Source organism: Physeter macrocephalus, chromosome 11 (genome assembly GCF_002837175.3).
Source record: "Physeter macrocephalus isolate SW-GA chromosome 11, ASM283717v5, whole genome shotgun sequence".
NCBI lineage: Eukaryota > Metazoa > Chordata > Mammalia > Artiodactyla > Physeteridae > Physeter > Physeter macrocephalus.
In genome coordinates, this window is record NC_041224.1 from 131386681 (window position 1) to 131407405 (window position 20725).

Consider the following 20725-nt stretch of genomic DNA (forward strand, 5'->3'; position numbering starts at 1 on the left):
CTTTACTGAGTCTACCAATTCAAATGCTAATTTCATCTGGAAACACCCTCACAGACACACCCAGAAATAATGTTTAATGTGAGCACCTGTCTCAAGTCAAGTTGATACATAAAATTCACCATCATCACAAGTATTACATTCGTAAGAGTCAAAGAACACAATACTTTGTAGGAACCCTGGGCAAAGTTTTTGGCTCACAAAGTCTTTCTGGTTGCTTGTTTTGAAACCATCTTATCCTCTACACTAGAAAACAACAAGGAATACTTGAAACTTTTACTGCCCTTCAGACAACATCCAACCATTTTCATATCTTTTCTTCCTAATAAATGATATACAAAGCGAGTTCAAAGGCAGAAATATGCCAAGAGGGATTTTGGTTTTTTACCAGTGAGAATCTTTTCAGATATAACAGCCTGGAGCCTTTCTTACTACCACCAACAGATGGAACACAATATCCACCAAAGAGCAATTATGGCCTTTGGTTGTTATTTTTCCTACAGTTCAGCTGGAACACATTCAGAAAAATAATACACATTTCTGGGGCAGGTTTGCATTATAATTTTGGAGAGTAAGATAGACATTTTTCTTCCCTTGTCTATTTCTCACTGCACTGAAAACTGAACCTCTCCCTTGTTCAATTTGGACTTCACTGGGAGGATGCAACTTGGCAAAACACAGGGACGCAATGCTGCAAGTGGTTTGTAAAATCGTCAGTGGTCCCACATGGGAGTCAGTACATCTACCATTTGAACTAGATTGTACCGACTGTGTTGGCAGTAATATGGGAGCATGCATGCACTTATCACCAAAAGGCTTTGAATGAAATGAGGGAATAATGGGATCTGTTCCTCATAGTTGCCCGTCATTTAGTGAGGACATCATGTTTGGTTTTGTTGGATGGAAAAAGAAAGATAAGTAAGAGGCTTATCAGTCCTAACATCTGACAGTCTTAGCAACTCATGAGCCCTAATGTCACTCAGAAACCACATCACAACAGCCCTTGAGAAAATGGGAGGGTGAATCTAGCAGAGCCCACCTGGCAATTCCAGGCAGGTACACCTCCACAATCCTCCTCATTTTATCACTTTCTGGATTAACCTTTTAGCTAAATTCAAATGTCCTTAACCAAATTAGAGTAAAATTTCAACACTTGGACCATGTAATTCGACTTTCAAGAATTTATTCTGAAAAAAAATCAGAGATGCACATAAGTATAAATATTCAAGGAGAGTCATTGCTTTGATATTTAAAATAGGGCAATATTGGAAATAATCTAAATTTCCAGCAAGTGTAGATTACTCAAATAAATTATAATATAGTACCCGTCATAAATAATGTTTGTGAAAAACATTTAGATATATGGAGAAATGCTCAAATATATCAGGTGAAAAATCAGACTACAGAATGTGTGTGCTGTACAGCCAATTACATAAGAAAAAAAATTAGTAATTATTCTCTCTAGGCAGTACAATTATAAATAATGATTTTTCTTTTCCACATTTTCTGTATCTTTTAATATTTCAACAATAAACATATATAAGAAAACTAAAATAAATAACATTTTTAAGAATTCAAGAGTAATAGAATACCTTTCTGACTGACAATTATGTTGATTTTCTTTGCCATACAAGAAAATAACCAAGCAATTTTAGACCAGAAGAAATGACCAGTATGTGGGAAGTAAACAGAATCTAAAACCACAAAACCACTAAGGTGAAATGGAGAGAGAGAGAGACTAAAGAATGTTATATACCTGCTGAAACATTCCTTGCTTAGCTTTCTCCTTCAGTTAGAATATACTGCCTTTCCGCATGTCAACATGGCAACATAGACACTTCTGCATATAGTTTGCCACATATGAAAGGTTCATTCATTCAACACGTAGTTGGTAATGACCACTAGGTCCCTGTACTGCTCCAGACAATGGAAAGATAGGTGCAATCAAGCTAGAAACATTCCTGCTTTGGGGCATTTAAATTTTCTTTTAATTTTTGCAACCATCCCATGAGATAAGTGTACTTATTCCCTGTTTACAGTTTAGAAAACTGAGGTTCAGAGAGATTATATTGCTTGCTATAGCTAGTCAGGAGAGGCAAGTACTGACCCCAGTTCCTCTGATTCCCTAAGACTGAGGTTCCTCTGACAACACTAAAGGTTTTCAAACATTTTCAAACAATGGAACCAATTTTTCAAGGGATATTAAATTTGCTCTATTTCACCAATTCTGATGAATGCTTTTTCACATTTTAACTTCTCTTAAAATGAGAACGTAAAGTGTCTTACGGTTGCTGTCAGCCAGGAAGCAGTAGAGATGAAATCTGGTTGTCTGCACACATGCACCCAGTCTTGCAAAATTGGTATCAGCAGCTTGCAAGAAAATCCCAGAGGTGGTAGTGGAGCATTCTTTCAAGAAATCCTGGCTTACCAATACCCCTGATGGCAGAGAGGATGACACTGTCTGAAAAACACAAACAGTGGAGATTCAGACTCCAGATACAAAGAAGTTTTAGGAATACCTTAAGCAATTAACATTGTCTATGTATATAAATAAAGCTGAAAGAGCTCTTTCATCAAGTATAAAATTTTAAAATCCAAGAGATAAGAAAACATCATGCCATGATCATTTCAGCAGTTATTTTTCTCTTTCTTACCGATATAATGAAGATGGTACATCTGACAACTCTTGGTGTCTTAGATTAAGGATCACGTGGTATAAACCCAACACTTTGGGCTTGATCAAAGAGGTGGCATTCTAAGCCCCACCTCCTTCATGTTGACTTTCAACCAGAATAAATCTTTAAGGGGGTTGGCACCTCTCCTCCTACTCCACTGGCAGAGATTAGCAGCATCAAGGCCACACAACAGGAGAGGCCACAACAGTGAGAGGCCCGCGTACCGCAAAAAAAAAAAAAAAAAAAAAAAAAAAAAGTAGGCATCCCCACCACCACCAAACAACCACACTACATAGGTAAACTGCCTTTCAACTTGGGGAAAAAATGTCATACTCCCCGTGCATATACATTCAAGAGAAAGAAGAACCAAGTTCAAACATTTTCTGCCCTTCAGCACAGTTCTGTTTGACTAGTTCCCCTAATTTTCTTTCACAGTTAAGTCTCAGTATGGTTAATATTAGGTCTCTGTAGCATTAGGCCTCTGCAACATTAATACTCTTTAACTATGATTCTCATGAATACCTTGTGAACTGAATGCTGATTTGAGGGCTCTAATTTCCCAGCATGTAAATGAGGTCATACTAATAGAAATAGCATGAAATTCACTGGCTCATGATTCTGCTTGTCCTCAACACCTCCAGCCCTTTACCCCCTCTTACCACCAAGTACTCAGGAGACTGCAGGGAGGGACTAAGTCACAAGTGTTCACAGTAAACCAGGACCTTTTGGGCATGGGACCTCCACTGCAATGTTCCTCAAGACACTGCCATGATGTCCCTCAGTGCCCTGCCCACGTTCTGGGGTTACACTTCAATATGGGCTTCAGTATGAACCGTCAGCTTCAGCTGAAGCTCTAAAGTTTTAAAAGCATCTCTTTTAGGATTAAAATAGCTCTCTTAGTTTCACTCAGCCCTTATAACCCAACAGGATTCAGACAAGGGATAGGCACAATTCTGTACTCCCAACTGCCTCTCTTCTGCAATGACTAAGGTTTTCAAATTGGGTGCCTAAAATAGATTATCCCAGAGGCACCTTGGTTCTCATGCTAATGGCTGACCAGCTGAGTCCAGCTGTGTATCTATAAACTAAGTCCAACCTAAGCCAGAATCTTGAACCTGCAAGACTGAAAGTCAATGACCCACACACTGGGCCATAAATACAATTAAGTTTATGTTTTTCCTTAAGGAAAATCAGACTGAATTATTGTATTAGAGAAACAAAACCATTGGGGTGGGGGGGAGATGGATTGATTAAGAGGACTTGATTCACGCAAATATGGAGCTTGAGGAGTCCCATTATCTGCCATCTTCAAGCTGGAGACCTGGAAAAGCCAGTGGTGTAATTCAAACCAAGTCCAAGGTATGGGAACCAGGGGAGCAGATGGTACAAATCTCAGTCTGAGGGCAGGAAAAGATGAGGCGAGATGTTCTAGCTCAAGCAGGGAACAGAAAAAAGTGGGGAAGGAGGAAACACCCTCCTGGCTCTGCCTTTTGTTCTGTTAAGACCTTCGGTGGATTGAATGATGGTCACCCTCCTTGAGGAAGGCAATCTGCTTTACTGAGTCTACCAATTCAAATGCTAATTTCATCTGGAAACACCCTCACAGACACACCCAGAAATAATGTTTAATGTGAGCACCTGTCTCAAGTCAAGTTGATACATAAAATTCACCATCATCACAAGTATTACATTCGTAAGAGTCAAAGAACACAATACTTTGTAGGAACCCTGGGCAAAGTTTTTGGCTCACAAAGTCTTTCTGGTTGCTTGTTTTGAAACCATCTTATCCTCTACACTAGAAAACAACAAGGAATACTTGAAACTTTTACTGCCCTTCAGACAACATCCAACCATTTTCATATCTTTTCTTCCTAATAAATGATATACAAAGCGAGTTCAAAGGCAGAAATATGCCAAGAGGGATTTTGGTTTTTTACCAGTGAGAATCTTTTCAGATATAACAGCCTGGAGCCTTTCTTACTACCACCAACAGATGGAACACAATATCCACCAAAGAGCAATTATGGCCTTTGGTTGTTATTTTTCCTACAGTTCAGCTGGAACACATTCAGAAAAATAATACACATTTCTGGGGCAGGTTTGCATTATAATTTTGGAGAGTAAGATAGACATTTTTCTTCCCTTGTCTATTTCTCACTGCACTGAAAACTGAACCTCTCCCTTGTTCAATTTGGACTTCACTGGGAGGATGCAACTTGGCAAAACACAGGGACGCAATGCTGCAAGTGGTTTGTAAAATCATCAGTGGTCCCACATGGGAGTCAGTACATCTACCATTTGAACTAGATTGTACCGACTGTGTTGGCAGTAATATGGGAGCATGCATGCACTTATCACCAAAAGGCTTTGAATGAAATGAGGGAATAATGGGATCTGTTCCTCATAGTTGCCCGTCATTTAGTGAGGACATCATGTTTGGTTTTGTTGGATGGAAAAAGAAAGATAAGTAAGAGGCTTATCAGTCCTAACATCTGACAGTCTTAGCAACTCATGAGCCCTAATGTCACTCAGAAACCACATCACAACAGCCCTTGAGAAAATGGGAGGGTGAATCTAGCAGAGCCCACCTGGCAATTCCAGGCAGGTACACCTCCACAATCCTCCTCATTTTATCACTTTCTGGATTAACCTTTTAGCTAAATTCAAATGTCCTTAACCAAATTAGAGTAAAATTTCAACACTTGGACCATGTAATTCGACTTTCAAGAATTTATTCTGAAAAAAAATCAGAGATGCACATAAGTATAAATATTCAAGGAGAGTCATTGCTTTGATATTTAAAATAGGGCAATATTGGAAATAATCTAAATTTCCAGCAAGTGTAGATTACTCAAATAAATTATAATATAGTACCCGTCATAAATAATGTTTGTGAAAAACATTTAGATATATGGAGAAATGCTCAAATATATCAGGTGAAAAATCAGACTACAGAATGTGTGTGCTGTACAGCCAATTACATAAGAAAAAAAATTAGTAATTATTCTCTCTAGGCAGTACAATTATAAATAATGATTTTTCTTTTCCACATTTTCTGTATCTTTTAATATTTCAACAATAAACATATATAAGAAAACTAAAATAAATAACATTTTTAAGAATTCAAGAGTAATAGAATACCTTTCTGACTGACAATTATGTTGATTTTCTTTGCCATACAAGAAAATAACCAAGCAATTTTAGACCAGAAGAAATGACCAGTATGTGGGAAGTAAACAGAATCTAAAACCACAAAACCACTAAGGTGAAATGGAGAGAGAGAGAGACTAAAGAATGTTATATACCTGCTGAAACATTCCTTGCTTAGCTTTCTCCTTCAGTTAGAATATACTGCCTTTCCGCATGTCAACATGGCAACATAGACACTTCTGCATATAGTTTGCCACATATGAAAGGTTCATTCATTCAACACGTAGTTGGTAATGACCACTAGGTCCCTGTACTGCTCCAGACAATGGAAAGATAGGTGCAATCAAGCTAGAAACATTCCTGCTTTGGGGCATTTAAATTTTCTTTTAATTTTTGCAACCATCCCATGAGATAAGTGTACTTATTCCCTGTTTACAGTTTAGAAAACTGAGGTTCAGAGAGATTATATTGCTTGCTATAGCTAGTCAGGAGAGGCAAGTACTGACCCCAGTTCCTCTGATTCCCTAAGACTGAGGTTCCTCTGACAACACTAAAGGTTTTCAAACATTTTCAAACAATGGAACCAATTTTTCAAGGGATATTAAATTTGCTCTATTTCACCAATTCTGATGAATGCTTTTTCACATTTTAACTTCTCTTAAAATGAGAACGTAAAGTGTCTTACGGTTGCTGTCAGCCAGGAAGCAGTAGAGATGAAATCTGGTTGTCTGCACACATGCACCCAGTCTTGCAAAATTGGTATCAGCAGCTTGCAAGAAAATCCCAGAGGTGGTAGTGGAGCATTCTTTCAAGAAATCCTGGCTTACCAATACCCCTGATGGCAGAGAGGATGACACTGTCTGAAAAACACAAACAGTGGAGATTCAGACTCCAGATACAAAGAAGTTTTAGGAATACCTTAAGCAATTAACATTGTCTATGTATATAAATAAAGCTGAAAGAGCTCTTTCATCAAGTATAAAATTTTAAAATCCAAGAGATAAGAAAACATCATGCCATGATCATTTCAGCAGTTATTTTTCTCTTTCTTACCGATATAATGAAGATGGTACATCTGACAACTCTTGGTGTCTTAGATTAAGGATCACGTGGTATAAACCCAACACTTTGGGCTTGATCAAAGAGGTGGCATTCTAAGCCCCACCTCCTTCATGTTGACTTTCAACCAGAATAAATCTTTAAGGGGGTTGGCACCTCTCCTCCTACTCCACTGGCAGAGATTAGCAGCATCAAGGCCACATTGCAAACTTGGTAATTGAAATCATGCTTTGGCAATCCCTGCAACTCTTCTAAGGGACCTAATATTTCATGGAGCACAGATTCTTGAAACTTGAATCTGCAAATTCCATTCCAAACTAGTTCAGGTGAGAGGGGTGGGGGAGGATGTGCAAATATTAAGGCATAGGTTTTATTTATTTTATTTTTTTTAATGTCTTTATTGGAGTATAATTGTTTTACAACGGTGTGTTAGTTTCTGCTTTATAACAAAGTGAGTCAGTTATACATATACATATGTTCCCATATCTCTTCCCTCTTGCGTCTCCCTCCCTCCCAAAGGCATAGGTTTTAGGATCAGACTCCCTTGGTTTCAAATCCAAGCTACCCATTTATTGGCAATATGATCTTAGATGGGTGATTTAAATTTTCTGTGCCTCTGTTTCCCCATCCATAAATAATAATGGCAGTAACCATATAGGGTTTGGAAGATTAAAACAGAAAATTCATGTCAAATACCAACTCTGTCATAAGCCTTCAATAAATGCTCCTTATTTTATTATGGGGGAGGGGATAAGCCTGAAATTATAGTTTTACTTCTGAGATTTTGCCTCCACTCCTCCAACAAAATATGATCTATCATCTGTTCTCATCAATGACAGATATTTATTGAGCAGTTTTTCTATGGGAGGAACCCTCTGGGAGTTTATCATCTATTAGAGGAATGAGCTACAGACAGCAGAAAAATATAACTACAATACAGGACTGTAAAGTATAAGTGGTGTGGAAAACAGTACTTTAAATCTCTAGAAGAGAGGGTATTTCCTGTATCAAGGATGGGCAGAAAGCCTTCAGAGAAGAAGTAGGATTTGGAAATTCAGACTAGATTGTGGTCTGAAAAGCAAATGAGTCACTGGAGTTTTGTGAACACAAGTGACCTACTCAAGGTCATGTTTTAGTGAACATTCTTTACAGGTCAACAGGAATATAGATCAGCTCCTCTTTGGAGGAGGGCAAGGGAGAGAGATTCCATTTCCCTGAGCACTTGTCAACTGTATTTAGTAATAGGTCAGCTCAGAAGGGAAGCAATAACTTCAACAAAGAAGATTAAAAGGCCGTTAAAGGCGTATGTGAGGTGAGAGGAAATGGTTATCCAGAGTAAGACTAATGAACTCAGATTGCAGCAAAAATAGAGATTTAGGTTAGAGTTACTGGCAGAAAGTTGAGAGTTAAACAGATTAGATTAATCCGGGGTAAGGAAGAATTTGCTAAATTTAAAATACTCTGGGGGGGACCTTCAAGATGGAAGAGGAGTAAGACATAGAGATCACCTTCCTCCCCACAAATACATCAAAAATACATCTACATGTGGAACAACTCCCACAGAACACCTACTGAATGCTGGCAGATCTCAAACTTCCCAAAAGACAAGAAAATCCCCACATACCACCTGGGTAGGGCAAAAGAAAAAAGAAAACAGACAAAAGAATACGGACCACATCTGCACCTCTGGAAGTGAGCTGTGAAGAAGGAAAGGTTTCCACACACTAGGAAGCCCCTTCACTGGCAGAGACAGGGGGTGGCAAGGTGGGGGCGGTGGGATGCTTCAGAGCCACAGAGGAGAGCGCAGCAACAGAGGTGCAGAGGGCAAAGCAAGAGATTTCCGCACAGGGGATCGCCACCAACCAGCACTCACCAGCCTGAGAGGCTGTCTGCTCACCTGCTGGGGTGGGTGGGGGCTGGGAGCTGAGGCTCAGGCTTCGGAGGTCAGACCCCAGGGAGAGGACTGGGGTTGGCTGCATGAACACAGTCCGAAGGGGGCTAGTGAGCCACAGCTAGCTGGGAGGGAGTCCGGGAAAAACTCTGGACCTTCCTAAGAGGCAAGAGACCATTGTTTTGGGGTGCGGAAAGAGAGGGGATTGCTTCCCCGTCTGCCCACAGAAGGCAGAGCACCACCTAAATGAGCTCCAGAGTTGGGTGTGAGCTGCGGCTGTCAGCTCAGACCCCAGAGACAGGCATGAAATGCCAACACTGCTTCTGCAGCCACCAAGAATCCTGTGTGCAAGCATAGGTCACTACCCCCACACACAACCCTGCCACAGGAGCCTGCGCAGCCCACCACTACCAGGGTCCCACCACCCAGGGACAACTTCCCCAGGAGAACACAAGGTGTGCCTCAGGCTTTTGCACCATCACGCTAGCCTCTAGCACTGCAGGCTTGCCCCACATTCCAATTATGAATACTGTACCCACCTCCCCCCAGCCTGAATAAGCAAGAGCCTCCTAATCAGCTGCTGCTTTAAACCCCTCCTGTCTGGAGGGGGAACAGATGTCTGAGGGTGACCTACATGCAGAGGTGGGGACAAAGCCAAAGCTTAACCCTAGGAGCTGTGTGAACAAAGAAGAGAAAGTGAAATTTCTATATGTAGCCTCTGGAGCAGTGGATTAAATCCCCACAATCAACTTGATGTACCCTGCATCTGTGGAATACCTGGATAGACAATGAATCATCCTAAAATTGAGGCAGTGGACTTTGGCAGCAAGTGTGGACTTGGGGTGTGCTGTCTGCAACTAATTTGTTTTTGATTTTTATCTTTATCTTAGTTTAGTTCTTAGTGATTGTTACCATTAGTGGATTCCTTTATTGGTTTGGTTGCTCCCTTCTTCTTTAATATTATTATATTTTTAAATTATTTTTCAATGATTTTTTTTCTTTCTTTTTTTCTTCTTTTTCTTCTGAGCTGTGAGGCTACAGGACCTTGGTGCTCCGGCTGGTTGTCCAGCCTGAACCTCTGAGGTGGGAGAGCTGAGTTCAGGATGCTGGACCACCAGAGACCTCTGGCCCCAAGTAATATCAATCAGTGAGAGCTCTCCCAGAGATCTCCATCTCAACGCTAAGACCCAGCTCAACACAACGGCCAGCAATCTGCAGTACTGGACGCGCCATTCCAAACAACTAGCAAGACAGGAACACAACCCCACCCATTAGCAGAGAGGCTGCCCCAAATCATACAAAGATCACAGACACCCCAAAACACATCACCAGACGCAGACCTGCCCACCACAAAGACAAGATCCAGCCTCATCCACCAGAACACAGGCACCAGTCCCCTCCACAAGGAAGCCTACAAATGTCACTGAACCAACCTCACGCACTGGGGGCAGACACAAAAAACAACGGGAACTACAAACCTGCAGCCTGCAAAAAGGAGATGCCAAACACAGTAAGTTAAAATAAGAAAACAGAGAAATATGCAGCAGATGAAGGAACAAGGTAAAACCCCACCAGATCAAATAAATGAAGGGGAAATACAGTCTCCCTCAAAAAGAATTCAGTGTAATGGTAGTAAAGATATCCAAAATCTCGGAAATAGAAAGGAGAAAATACAGGAAACGTTTAACAAGCACCTAGAAGAACTAAAGAGCAAAGAAACAATGATGAACAACACAGCAAATGAAATCAAAAATTTTCTAGAGGGAATCAATAGCAGAATGACTGAGGCAGAATAACAGAAAAGTGACCTGGAAGATAAAATAGTGGAAATAACTATTGCAGAGCAGAATAAAGAAAAAAGAATGAAAAGAATTGAGGACAGTCTCAGAGACCTCTGGGACAACATTAAAAGCACCAACATTCTAATTATAGGGGTCCCAGAAGAAGAAGAGAAAAAATTAGCTCTATGACCTTTCAAATGAAATACCTGCCTTTTAATCACAAATTGGCAATCAGGAGAGGAAATGAGATTACATGATCAAAAAACTCTGGAAAAATAAATAGAAAACAGACATAGATCCACAGGAAATCCAGACACGAAAGTCAATGAACAAGGACTTTAAGATAACTGTGCTCTCCAGTTACTGTGGTTACCACCGTTCACTAGAGCAGGGACACAGGCTTACTTGGCCGATTTCACTAGTTCCTGCTACCTGCCAGTGATCTCTTTCAAGCCACTTGAGTTTACTTCCTTTGCTTTAGGTGCTGTTTTCTCTATGTGAATTGCCATTTCTTCCTTGTGTGCATGTTTATAAACTTGCACCTGAAGACACATTTCTGAAAATTTCCAATTTATACTCTCCCCTGCCCAATTCTTCATTTCCCAGAACTCTCAAATGAGCTTTTTTCTGAAAACTATAATCACCTTTCTCCTTATTAACAGTAAAGAATCAGCAGAGACCTTAAGGGAGATGTGAAAGTCATTTTAACTGGAAAGAGCCTTGAGTATTTTTTGCCAAGTTTGTGTGTCCCACATAAAGCTAGACAGAAGTAGAGACTGGGGATCCCAGACACTTTTCAAGTTTATTTTTCTTGGTAATAACTGTCTCATTTGGACAGTGAATTTCAGTCCTGTAACAGAGTGGAGAATTAGAGCAGGTGACCTTTCTTCTGTAGGCCATGGCGTTGGACACCTTCCCTGCTCTTCAGAACCCTTCTCCAGTGAAGGAGTTTAGGGCTTCAGTTGAGGATTTAAGATGCCTGCTGGTGACTGGTTGAATTATCTCCTCTAACAGAGCATCATGTAGCTCCTACTTACATAAGAACTATAGACAACTGAGGTTTATTTTAAAGTGTCCATGATCTGCAGAGAATTCCTTATTTGGCAGTCCACTGGTAGGAAGGGGGTAGCTAAGGTCACCTTTGTAAGAAACCGTGTAGATGTAGTTGGCAGACATTTTTACTGTCTATCTAATGGGGTTTCCCCTCTTTGTCTGGTATCAGCAATGCCCCACCTCCGTTCCTGTTCCCTTATGACTCTAGTGACTTTATATAAGTCAATAAAGATACATTGTCTTTATGGCCAAAGGGATGGACTTATGATCCAGGGCTGGCCAAAGCTGGGTCAGAGTCCCCTATTATACATACACTGTCCCCTCCCCTACACACACACACCACTGAAGCAGGGAGAGCTAACAGAGAGTTTCTCTCTTTTTCTTTGTTTCTGGGGTTGATTACTAGAATTGTTTGTGATCATACTTGGCCTTCTGCTCATCTTATGGAGATGGAGAGAGAGAGAGAGAGAGAGAAGACCAACCAGTTGATTATTTGACCCCTGAATCTGGGTTTGGTGAGACCAGCTCTGGGCCTGACTTCTCAGTCATGTGACGCAGCACATTACTTGTCTTCATAAGGCAGGTTTTAGCTGAGTTTTTGTCATTTGCACTGAGAGAGTCCTGAGTAGCCCAAATATGGGAATGGATGGAAATTATCCAAAATGAAGAGCTATGCAAAAAGCAGAGCCTCCTCTGATGTGTGGAACAATGAGAAAGCTCATCAAATCCGAAGCAGCTCCAGCACAGTTGAAGTAGAATCGGATTCTAGGGTCTTTACCACAGTTTTGCTAACTTTGTATGTCAGGTGTTTGAAAAATATTACACATATTCTTTACAAGCATAATGTTAAAAGTTATTTCCTCTGTCCTTTCTAAAGAAGGGGAATCCACAATAAAAATGGAGCTCAAGAAATGTATCATCTTTTCAGGATGCCTTAAAGTTCTGTATCAAACGGTGAATTACTTTATGTTAAAGGGGTTTATGCTTTTGAAAATTATAACAGGGATTATTTTAAATATGCTTTTGAAGCATTAACATATTTACTGATTTTCTCATATATTAGCTATTATATAATATTTATATAATGCAAATGTACATTTGCAAAATAGAAATATATATTTACTTTTACATATTAATTCTTATATAGCATTTAAAAGAATTGTAGCTGCATTTTTTCAGAAATATTGGATACTTGAAAAGTTCACCATTATACTGGACTTTTTCCCATTATTTGGAAGTAAAGGAATTTTACTGTAATATATTTTACTAATGTTTATCTTTTTTTAGCTTTTGAGGTTTGATGTTTTAACACCAGAGGAAATCTTTCCTATGTACACAGCACTTGCAAATGTAATCTTGACTGAAATGGGTTAATCTGAAACTGTGAAACATTAATTTTTCCTTTATTGTCAAGATCAAGACAAGGTATGTTAATTTATTTACAACACAAAAGGGCCATCCTATTCATAAATATTTTGTGTCAAAGGTTATTTTAGGCTCTTTAATCCACCTGGCATTACTGGAAACACACCAAACAATATTTTTCTATATTCATTCTTCCTTTTTTCACATTTCTTTCTTGCCCAGAAGCATCTCTGAATGCACCTGACCCTTTGCACCTGCGTTGATCACAAGATGTTCTTGCAAAGGAGTCCCCTTTACCTTTTGACTACAAATATACACCTTCATACTAGAAGTTAATTAAACACAACGAAGAATATAAAAGAGAACAGAGAGTAAATAATTTATTTTGTTTCTTGTAATCCTGCTCTCACACCCTAATGTTATGAGAATAAGACATTTTGCCATTTTAAGCCCAAGACAAATCCAAAAATCCTCTGAGCAGCTGGAACTCAAACTCTTTTTGTAATAATATTTCTTTTCATCAGACATATTTTAGAGGAATTCTTTGTCTTTGCCTACATTGTTATACTACTGTCCTGCTGCTTCTAACTATCTCTAGTGCCCCGTTTAGAAACTGAAAAAATATATGACTGTCATTTTTAGATGGGGTACGTTTTTGACAGGAAACAGTTTTTTTTTTAAACATCTTTATTGGAGTATAATTGCTTTACAATGGTGTGTTAGTTTCTGCTGTATAACAAAGTGAATCAGCTATACGTATACATTTATCCCTGTATCTCCTCGCTCTTGCGTCTCCCTCCCACCCTCCCTATCCCACCCCTCTAGGTGGTCACAAAGCACTGAGCTGATCTCCCTGTGCTATGTGGCTACTTCCCACTAGCTATCTGTTTTCCATTTGATAGTGTGTATATATGTCCATGCCACTCTCTCACTTCATCCCAGCTTACCCTTCCCCCTCCCCGTGTCCTCCAGTCCATTCTCTACGTCTGCGTCTTTATTGACAGGAAGCAGTTATGATCTGATGGCAGGATGTCCCATGAGCATAGCAACAACATGATGTGATTCGATTATTGCTTCCCTCACACACCTGGGATGTGTTGTGCAAATAGTCGATGTCCAATAATAACTCGTTCATTAATTTATGAAATAGTTATTCAACTGGCATAAATTCCCAAACACGCTCCATATGTCGACATCGTCAGCTAAATAAAATGCCATTTATACTTTAGAAAAATGAAGTCAACTGTTGCTAACACCGCACATTTGCAAGGTGATGATGAACCAAATTTGTCATTTTAGTGTTTCTCTGGTGAGTTTCTAGCTCATGCTGTTTTTTGGCTTTGCAGTTTTATACATTCTATAAACCTCTCTACTTTGTTCTTGAATTATTGATGACTCAATTTGGGGGAAATTTTCATGTGCTCTTAGCCTTTTACAAATGTAATAAATAAGCCCTTACTTTTAGGACCTTTCAAATCAAAACAACAATGGAGCAGAAAGGGAGTCTTCAAAAGTCTTTCTTTATTTAAGGAATAATTACGGAGAATGTTTTCTGTTTCTACAATGTGTTGAAATATTCTTTTTTCCCACTGATCTTAATACATTTTTCAACATTATCTGAGGTCTCTAATACCAGTTTTCACCGTCCGAAAACAGTAGCATTTTCTTCATTATTGAAAGGGAAGTGAATGGCCCCTTCATTTATTCAGGGACTGTTATCTGTCAGCTTTACATTCCAGAGTCAGGAAGTCAGCCAAAGAGACTTCTGAGAGGCCGAAATAGAACAAGTTCATGTGAGACCTAAAGAATAATGATGAGAGAGAGAGAACAAGAAGGCTGAAGGCTAGCACAGTGATAGAAGTAGAAGTGACAGCTGGGATTTTGACAGTGAGGAAGGAGATAGAAAAACTATGGAAGTAAACACCTCAACAACGCACCAGTCAGAAATAATTTGAAATTGGGACAAATGAACTTAAACGTCTAAAAGCAATAGAGAACATCAACCTGTTACACAGTAACTGATAATTACAATGATATCTGCAGTCACTAAAAGAGATTTACTGTTTGAAAAGTAAATAGAAGTTTAAACTATTCAGTATGATAGGATTATTATATTTAATTCATTTGGAAATGTTTCTATCAAATTTGGCTTATTTATAATAATCCCCCCAAACATATTTTAGTATTTACATGGACGTGTTGGGTGATATACAATCTCTATTCTTTACATGCATAACTTAACCCAAAAGAAATAGATTTTCAGGGGCCAGTGATGAAGAGGAACTTGGAAAGGAGAATAGGAAGAAACTCTGAATCTAGACTGTTCTGTAGGGCTTAGTGGAACACTGTAGATTTTTGCAATCAAGGGACTTGAGTTGTAATGGCTACATGGCGGTGGGGGTGGGGAAGGCCCCTATAAAGAGGGGAGTTTGAATTAAAACCTTTACAAATTCTAGAATTCTTAAAGGATTACATCACAGTGAAGTACCTCTGCTACTGGCTAAGGAAGATGACAGGCAAGTTTGCTTGTCTTGTACTTTGAAGGGATTAAAATAAATCTCCTGTGATAATCTGTCACTCTAGTCCTGTCCTTACATGGATTTGGACTTGGAATTCATCTACCTATGTGATCTTAGCTAAAAATAAAAATTAATATTTAAAAATGGTTCTTGATTGGCAATACTCATGGGACACCTAGTTCTCCCTGGAGAACTCACTCCAACTCAGGTCTCCCAAGTTTCCCATGGATGAAATTTCATCAAACAAGAATTTACAATTTAAAATAAGAAATACAAAAGGAAACAATGATCAATTAGCTATAGTCATTGGAGACAAAAAGGAGCATATTTAGAATACAAAGAACTTCAAGCAATGTGTATAACTGGATATCAATTATGACATAATTATGCTTAAAATAATGAAAATGACCATACATTTAATTAAAAAAAAACACGAAACAGAAAAAAGATACCAGCAGAAGACCTCCAGATTTGTAAAAGAATAATATACACTTTTTGAAATTTGGCATAGTTTAAAAAAATTTGACACAATTACCAAGAGTGAACAAATGGTCACATATAGAACTCTATACTCCCAAATTAGAGAATATACACATTTTTTTCTGAAGAACACATGAAATTTTTGCAAAAAAATTGAACACATTGTAGGTTTATAGACCAAGTTTCACTAAATTTCAAATAATTTGGATCAGATAAGCAAAATTCTTTCACTACAATGCAATTAAAGTAGAAGGAAGACTAAAGGCTAATAGAAAGTAAGGGAACTTCCAAATGGGGAGAGACAGGAAGACAAGGCTAGTTGTGTAAGACAGGGTTTGCTTTCTTATGCAGACTTGCTTCACGTCACTACTATTCAGTTTATTACTGCTCACATAAGGGCTCTTGAAAAGTTAACAGCACTTTTTGAATGACTCCCTTTTTTCTGATATAATGATGTTTTCACCCAAAATAATAATAAGTTAATATAAGAAAAGATATTTCAGCATTATGGTTTCCAAAATGCAATCATCACTTTACTCTGTAACTGTCTCTAGCTACAGAATCTCACGTGAAAAAAAGTTGAATTTGTACCATGTTTGGGTGACCCCTCCCGAAAACATTATGTTTTGAGGATTTTACTTAGCAGCAGGGTATTGGTCCAATGATCCCCCTAGTGAGGAAAGTTTTTTTTTTTAAATTTATTTATTTATTTTTGGCTGTGTTGGATATTCGTTGCTGCGCGCGGGCTTTCTCTAGTTGCAGTGAGCGGGGACTACTCTTTCATTGCTGTGCACAGGCTTCCCATTGCAGTGGCTTCTCTTGTTGTGGAGCGTGGGCTCTAGGCACGCGGGCTTCAGTAGTTGTGGCACACAGGCTCAGTAGTTGTGGCTTGTGGGCTCTAGAGCGCAGGCTTAGTAGTTGTGGCACACGGGCTTAGTTGCTCCACGGCATGTGGGAATCTTCCCGGACCAGGGATCAAACCATTGTCCCCTGCATTGGTAGATGGATTCTTAACCACTGCGCCACCCGAGGAAAGTATTAATTGATATAACAGAATGATATTTCCCTGTTGTATGTTCTTATACTACTTACTTTCCCTACTATTTTATTAATATAATTTTGAATGTTTTCCTCAAGTTCTAGGAACACAGTCACATAAATGGCAAATGAATATATTTTTGTCTTTCTTTCCTGCATAAAGTTTATTTTTGCTTCATGTCTTACTGTACTGTTCATTGCTTCCAAACTATTAAATAATAGTGATACTAAGTATTATTACTTGATTCATGGATTTAATGATATTTCTTGTCAAGCGGTTTCAGGAATAGCTTGATGTTCTCAATTTAGTATCAGTTGTCTTTTGACTTTTACTTCAATTTAGTCAACATTGGCAATTTACTTTTTAGTAAACCATTCACCGTATGGTGACAATTTTAAAACATTTTATTTTCATTATGTTTTCTGTTCCATTATAATATTAGTTTGAGGATTTTGTTTTTCTTCTTGATGATTCACTTATAGTTTTGGTATTTTATTAAATTTTCAAAGAAGTAGATCTTAGATTTATTAATCCCACTGTGTAATGTGTGTACTTCTGTTGTAATTTTTAGTAATTCTTCAGTAACTCCCCAATTTCCAACAGGATTGATTCTTTATGTTTTTATAAAATTTAAAATTGGAAGCTGAATTTATTGTATTCTTTCTTACTCGCCAACAATAAACACATGTAATTCAAGGCATTTATCTTTGAACATAGCATTGTCCACTTACCTAGTCGTTTGATATATTGTGTTCTTATTTTTATTGATTTAGAAAAATAACTGGTGGTATATTTTCTTGCAGTATTTTTCCTTGATTCAGAGTCATTTAGGAGACTGCTTTTTAATTTAGAAGATGCTGTATTTTTGTGGTTGAAATTGATACTATTAGTTTATGTTCTTGTTGAATTTGTAATCGGATAATGTGGCCAGTAAACTTCTGCCTTTTGAACTTATTATATTTTCCTCATGACCTAAAATATCTCAATCCAGCATAATGGAGTAGTTAGATTTTCAAGAAAATCCCCATTACCAACAATCATGTCATAAAAATCTAATTGTTCCTTTAAGAATTAGGTTATGGGCTTGAGACTTTCAGACTCAAAATAATATAGCTATTTTTTTCTTGAAGCAATTAAAAAAATAAAGTTTGTATTAATCTATCTGTGTCTGAAACCGAAAACTTTTCTCCTGTCGACAAAAATCTAGTTTCGAATCTACAACCATGTCATTAAAAAAACCAGTGGGTATAATGCAAATAAAATTTCTTTATTAATCAATTGTATACTGTTCAATACAGGTTATGAATTGTGCTATGGAGAAAAAGCACTAATTCCATTATATAACCAATTATGGTGAATACAGTGGGTTAAGAGATTATAATACTATTATTTATGGTTTATGACTATATCAGAAAAATGCACAGTTTTTAAATTTTTTTAGGAACAGAACAATCTTATTTTTAGCCAAGCCTCTGTTGGACAATTTGGATTGGTGAAGATGGGCTCAATTTATCATCTGAAGGGAGATGAAGCCCTTACATGAAACATATAATAAGAATCTAGAAGAACTAAAGAGCAAACAGTGATGAACAGCACAATTACTGAAATTAAATATACTCTAGAAGGAATCAATAACAGAATAACTGAGGCAGAATAACGGATAAGTGAGCTGGAAGATAAAATGGTGGAAATAAATGCAAGGGAGTAGAATAAAGAATAAGGAATGAAAGGAATTGAGGACAGTCTCAGAGACCTCTGGGACAACATTAAACACACCAATATTCGAATTATAGGGGTCCCAGAAGAGGAAGAGAAAAAGAAAGGGTCTGAGAAAATATTTGAAGAGATTATAGTTGGAAACTTCCCTAACATGGGAAAGGAAATAGTCAAGTTCAGGAAGCACAGAGAGTACCATACAGCATAAACCCAAAGAGAAACATGCCGAGACACATATTAATCAAACTATCAAAAATTAAATACAATGAAAAAAATACTAAAAGCAGCAAGGGGAAAGCAAGAAATAACCTACAAGGAAATCCATAAGGTTAACAGCTCATCTTTCAGCAGAAACTCTGCAAGCCAGAGGGAGTGGCAGGACATATTTAAAGGGATGAAATGGAAAAATCTACAACCAAGATTACTCTGCCCAGCAAGGATCTCATTCAGAGTTGACGGAGAAATTAAAATCTTTACAGACAAGCAAAATCTAAAGAGCTCAGCGCCACCGAACCAGCTTTACAACAAATGCTAAAGGAACTTCTCTAGGCAGGAAACATAAGAGAAGGAAAACACCTACAAAAACAAACCCAAAACAATTAAGAAAATGGTGGAGAAACATGCCAAGACACAAATTAATCAAACTATCAAAAATTAAATACAATGAAAAAAATACTAAAAGCAGCAAGGGGAAAGCAAGAAATAACCTACAAGGAAATCCATAAGGTTAACAGCTCATCTTTCAGCAGAAACTCTGCAAGCCAGAGGGAGTGGCAGGACATATTTAAAGGGATGAAATGGAAAAATCTACAACCAAGATTACTCTGCCCAGCAAGGATCTCATTCAGAGTTGACGGAGAAATTAAAATCTTTACAGACAAGCAAAATCTAAAGAGCTCAGCGCCACCGAACCAGCTTTACAACAAATGCTAAAGGAACTTCTCTAGGCAGGAAACATAAGAGAAGGAAAACACCTACAAAAACAAACCCAAAACAATTAAGAAAATGGTAATAGGAACATACATATTGATAATTACCTTAAATGTAAATGGATTAAATGCTCCAACCAAAAGACACAGACTGGCTGGATGGATGCAAAAATGAGACCTGTATATATGCGGTCTACAAGAGACTCACTTCAGACCTAGGGACACATACAGACTGAAAGTGAGGGGAGGGAAAAAGATATTCTACGCAAATGGAAATCAAAAAAAAGCTGGAGTAGCAATTCTCATATCACACAAAATAGACTTTAAAATAAAGACTATTATAAGAGACAAAGAAGGACACTGCATAATGATCAAGGGATCAATCCAAGAAGAAGATATAACTATTGTAAATATTTATGCACCCAACATAGGAGCACCTCAATACATAAGGCAAATGCGAACAGCCATAAAATGGGAAATCAACAGTAACACAATCACAGTTGGGGACTTTAACACCACACTTTTACCAATGGACAGATCATCTAAACTGAATATAAATAAGGAAACACAAGCTTTAAATGACACATTAAACAAAATGGACTAAATTGATATTTATAGGACATTCCATCCAAAAACAACAAAATACACTTTCTTCTCAAGTGTTCATGGAAGAACCTCCAGGATAGATATGTTGGGACAAAAATAAAGCCTTGGTATATTTAAGAAAACTGAAATTGTGTCAAGTATCTTTTCCGACCACAACGCTATGAGACTAGATATCAATTACAGGAAAAAAACTGTTAAAAATACAAACACGTGGAGGCTAAAAACTAGGCTACAGAATAACAAAGAGATCACTGAAGAAATCAAAGAAGAAATCAAAAACTACCTAGAAACAAATGAAAATGAAAGCACGATGACCCAAAACCTATGGGATGCAGCAAAAGCAGTTCTAAGAGGGAAGTCTATAGCAATAAAATCCTACCTCAAGAAACAAGAAACATCTCAAATAAAAAACCTAACCTAACACCTAAAGCAATTAGAGAAACAAGAACAAAAAAAACCCAAAGT

At 38.0% G+C, this 20725-nt stretch overlaps 1 long non-coding RNA gene across 2 annotated transcripts in view; it reads right to left on the reverse strand.

The window, feature by feature from the left end:
• The window catches only part of LOC102977218 (uncharacterized), a 349947-nt gene extending 347580 nt beyond the window's left edge, over positions 1 to 2367 (reverse strand). For both annotated transcript variants that reach the window (XR_008618769.1, XR_448860.3), the window contains exon 1: positions 2284 to 2367. This is a non-coding gene — a long non-coding RNA (uncharacterized lncRNA). The remainder of the gene's footprint in view (positions 1 to 2283) is intronic.
• Positions 2368 to 20725: the final 18358 nt, after the last annotated feature.